The sequence below is a fragment of the Lates calcarifer genome, linkage group LG18 (genome assembly GCF_001640805.2).
Source record: "Lates calcarifer isolate ASB-BC8 linkage group LG18, TLL_Latcal_v3, whole genome shotgun sequence".
Classification (NCBI taxonomy): Eukaryota; Metazoa; Chordata; class Actinopteri; family Centropomidae; genus Lates; species Lates calcarifer.
In genome coordinates this window covers 687,944-693,183 of record NC_066850.1, presented here as the reverse complement: position 1 = coordinate 693,183, position 5,240 = coordinate 687,944, and positions in this window count along the sequence as shown.

Sequence of the window (5,240 nt, the reverse complement as noted above, 5' to 3'; positions counted from 1 at the left end):
TTTTAAATGATTTTATATTTTTGTGACAAATCAAACTATTCAGGCCTCAGATCAGTTACTGCAGATCTATAATGTAATGTCAGTGCAATGTGAAGTGTAATGTGAAGTGGTGACACCTGGACGAAATAAAAAGAGAAACATACAAAGGAAAATGATCAATACACTACTACCTATTCCTCATCAACAGTTTAACCATGAAAACACAGAGAAATATTCAACATTACAGCTGAACCACAACTATTAACAAACGGAGTGTTTCAGAAAATGGCTGTTATTGGCACAAATGACATGAATGATATTTCTATATTAATTGTCAACTAATGACTGGAGGAATCATGTATAATTACTGTGAACTGCAGAATAAAAACTTTCACTTTAGTATTTTTGAAAAACAGTGTTTTAATAATACTTCAGTTCACAGAAAATTAACTGACTACTATTCTAAGTTTTTACAAATAATTATAACTAGGACTATTTTCTGAAAGTTATAGACAGGATTAACCAGTTATTATTGTGAATGCTGAGCATAAATTAATTGTTCTTCTATTTCCATAAACTTTTGGCCACTTCTTATTATTCTTCCGTACGTTTTTCGGTCCCTAACTAGTCCCGCACGCTTTGTGCTATTAAAACCATTCAGGTATCAAAATGTTCAGCTCATTCAGGACATTCCGGGATGTATACAACTTTTTGATCTTATGCTTGTATGATTTTATATGATTTTTTTATGAATTAAAAAAATGAATGGGATCCTATGGGAGCTTTCCCAATCCCAAGGTTCCCGGTTCGATCCCCGCTTCAGACGCTTAAATTTCACTGCAATTTCTGCCGTAGAAACTATTCTGCTATGAAAATGTTTCACTTTTTAAGCTTTTCACTGTTTTGCTTATTCAACTTTTTGCAACAGTTTATGCTTTTATGCAATTTTGCTATTTACAACAATTTTGCTATTTTGCAATTTTACTATCACTACAATTGCTTTTACTGCCAGGTTTTGCACTGTGGACTTCAGTGACGAGATCGGTAACGCGGATGCCTACCCACCCATGTTCTCGTGTTCAAGCCCTGACCCAGACAAATATCAAAAACCCCTCCTGAGAAAAGCAATGATAATAGTAATAGATATTATGAATACTTTGCACTTTTTGCAATTTTGCTATTCATGCAATTTTGCAATTTTACTACCACTACAATTCATTGTAGCACCACACAGTACCCTATGACCTTCCATGGCACAACGGGTAGAGCAGTCGCCCATGAATCACGAGATTGCTGATTCGATCCCTGCTTCGGACACTGCACTTTATGCTGTAGAAACCATTCTACTATGAAAATTTTTTTACTTCTGAAGCTTTTTGGTGTTTTGCTTATTCCACCTTTTATGCTATTTTGCTATTTATAACAATTTTGCAATTTTGCAATTTTACTGCCACTACAATTCATTATAGCACCACGCAGTACCCGGTGGTGCAATGGGTAGAGCAGTTGCCTATGAATCATGAGCTTGCTGGTTCAAGTCCAGCAGCGGACAAATGGTTATAACTTTTTAAAAAATAGTATTACTAATATGAGTAAAGTTATGAAGAACAATAGTGTGGATGCTTGAAGCAGTCACACGCATTTTCCGCAGGAAATGCATGTTATCTAGTTCTTCCGTACGTTTTTTCGGCATCTAATTACTCCCACATACTTTGTGCTATTAAAACCATTCAACCACCAAAATGTTCAGCTCATTCAGGACATTTCTGCTTACATTCAACTTTTTTATACTATTTATACTTTTAAAATATTCAACGTTTTGTGCAAATTTTTTGCCATTCAAATGAATGGACGGAATGTTCAACTCCTTGAAAAGGAGTTTGTGCTAGAGACTTCATTTAAACTTAAAACAAGTCCCAACAAGTTCAGCTATTCAACTTACATTCAGCTTTTTGATATCTTGTCCAGTTTTTGATTGACAGCAGTTTATATTTCATACTGATTTTTGGCAATTTCTGAGTTTATAATGGGTGTGTATAGCGCTGTCACTGTGTGACATCATCCACTCTAGCTTTCAGCCCTTAAACTTTTCCTCAAATTTTTGTGCTTCAACTCTTCTCCTGCCCACACCTTTCACTTCTCATACACAATTTATACCTCAAATTGTAGATCATTTTGTGCTCTGTCACACAGTGTGACTCCCTAAGCCATAGGGTTTACGGTTTTTGAGGTAGCAGCCTCTGATCACCAAGAGGAGCCCTCAACTGCCCCATTCATCTTCATTTTAGCTGTCTTCATACAACAGCCACAGCAGGCCAGTTTTTAAACTGCCATACTGTGGTCATTTTTCACTTTAACTACACAAATAACACGTGTCTGTTCAGTAAAGTCTCCTGGTGCTGGTAGTCACCTGATTTCATTGATATCAGTTATGGTTTTTGAATTAATAGGGAGAGTTTGAGAGGTACGCAGAAGCAAATCTCTGTATTGTGTGGCTGTCTGGGCTCAGAGCTCACTGTAGCTGCTGCCTTTGATCTCTGTGCTGTTTACAAACACAGTCAGACACACACACACACACACACACACACACACACACACTAATGATACCTAATTCTTTCCATTTTACCTGTTAGGAAGTTCAGACATTCCACGTTCATATTTCATCGTCCAGCTTTGGCTGTGTGTTATTTGCCTTTAAGCTGATTCCTCAACATGTTTGTGCTCTCTGCTTTTCTATCTAATGCACTTAAGCTTCCATCTCCAGTTTTACAATTTAACTTCCAACTTTTGATTCTGCATTTAGTTGTTTTTCCTTTCTGCTTCCAGCCCTGTTTGTGTTGTAACTACTCCTTCATACTTTCTGCTACAGAAACCATTCAACTATCAAAAGGTTTAAACTATTAACCTTTGTGCTTATTCAACTTTCTTCAACTCTTTATGCTTTTTAAAATGTTCAACTTTGTCTGCACTTTTGCTATTCAAATGAATTATTCAGCTATTGGTTTTAACTTTCAGCTTCTGCATCTGACCTTTCTCTCTGCTAATTTCAGCCATTTTAAACTTCAGTACTGATTTTTGCCTTTAAAATTTTAACTTTTTCTTCTGCATTTCAACAATAATTTCAGCCATTTTAAGCATTGCTTCAGCGATCCATTCAGCTCTCAGCATTCACACACATTTTCCACAGGAAATGCATTTCAGGCAGTCATCTGATATTATCGATAGGAGTTATGGTTTTTGAGTTATTAGGAGGAGTTCAAGAGGTGCACAGAGCAAAATCTGACTCTGTAGAGGCTGAGACCTTGATGTTGCTATGGCAACCTGTGAGTGCAGTTGGACTCAAACAGGTGACTGTGATCAGCTGATCTCTGATGTCTGTGCTGTTTATCAAACTCTTGACTTACTTTTCTGTCAAAATCCTGCTACAAACTGTCTCCACAGCACATAGAAGACATGGATTCACACACAGTTCAACAGGTTTCACTTCAAACAGGTTTTAGAGCAGTTTTATTCAGGAGTAGCTTGGCAGTTAATTTCAGTTGGTGATAGAAAACACAGAGAGAGATTTTCAAAGTAAAACATCAGGCCAGATACTGGAATACACAGAGAAAGAGGAGGACACTTGAACACAACATGTACTGTTTAAACACACAGACAGACACACACACAACTATCATCTATATATTAACACATGGGCCATTCTGCTGGATTCCTCTTACACAGAGATCACTGATGAGGTGAATTATCTTTAAGCAGTGTTTACGACTTCATACCTCTTTCTCTCCATTTTAACTGAGTCAAACCCTCAGCAGCTGATTTTACCTTTCAACTGTTTTTACCTCTTTTACATTTTGACTTCCAACTTTAGATTCTGCATTTAGCTGTTTTTTCCTTTCTGCTTCCACCCCTGTTTGGGTTGTAACTGCTCCCACATACTTTCTGTTATAAAAACAATTCAACTATCACAAGGTTTAAACTATTAACCTTTGTGCTTATTCAACTTTCTTCAACTCTTTATGCTTTTTAAAATGTTCAACTTTGTCTGCACTTTTGCTATTCAAATGAATTATTCAGCTATTGGTTTTAACTTTCAGCTTCTGCATCTGACCTTTCTCTCTGCTAATTTCAGCCATTTTTTCAGTACTGACTTTTGCCTTTCAACTTTCAACTTTTTCTTCTGCATTTCAACCATAATTTCAGCCATTTTAAGCATTGCTTCAGCGATTCATTCAGCTCTCAGCATTCACACGCATTTTCCACAGGAAATGCATTTTCTAGTTATTATATTCAATACTAAACTCATTTAACACCAAGGATTTAAACAACAACACTGTTACTAACATTTATAATTCAGCTCATCAACACATGTTTTTCAGACTGAGTAAATGTTTAGGACACACACCTGTTTGTCAGGTGAGAGCTGGTGTTTGTGTCCAGGCTGCAGCAGCTGAACCAGTAAACCTGGAAAACACCTGGAAAACACCTGGAAAAGAAGCTCATTAGTAAAGAACAGTTCACCTGAACTGTGGGGAAGAATACAACACTGAAAACTAAACACTAGAACCAACAATCACACTTTGAGTTTAGAGGTGAATAAATGAATTCTATTATTGATCTCAGAGAGAAAATCAATGTTTAAAATAGGTTTTATAAGAATTTCTAACAGTGATCTGAGCTCAGACCCTGTGACCTGCTCTGACAGTTAAAATCCAGTTTTCAAGCTTTGATTTACACAAAACTGAGCTCAAGACTCCAATCACCACAGAAATCAATAATATTCACAACAGGGGATCAGTGGATAGCTATGGACAGATTACTGCCACAAAACGACAAAGAGGCAAAATAACTGAGTCACAAAATGATCACAATGAGATGTTTAACCTCCACACTGAAACACAACATGACCACAAAGAAACGTTAAATGACCTGGAATAAACACAAACCTACAGAGACGCAATACGATGCAACACAACCACAAAGAGACACAACATGATCACAGCGACATGATAATCCTCCATACACTGACTTAAACTGACCGAGATGGAGCTCGGCATTACAAAGAAGCAGTGAAGTGTGTGCAGAGTGAAGAGAAGCTAACGGAGCTGGAACAGACAGATGAACAGTTAGCAGCCTCCACAGCTCATGTCAGGGAAACACAAACACACTGTAACCACGCGATATAAACACTCAGAATGGAATGAAAAGATATCATTACAGGGTAATGCTAATGCTAACGCTCTCGGATAATGCTAACGCTAACG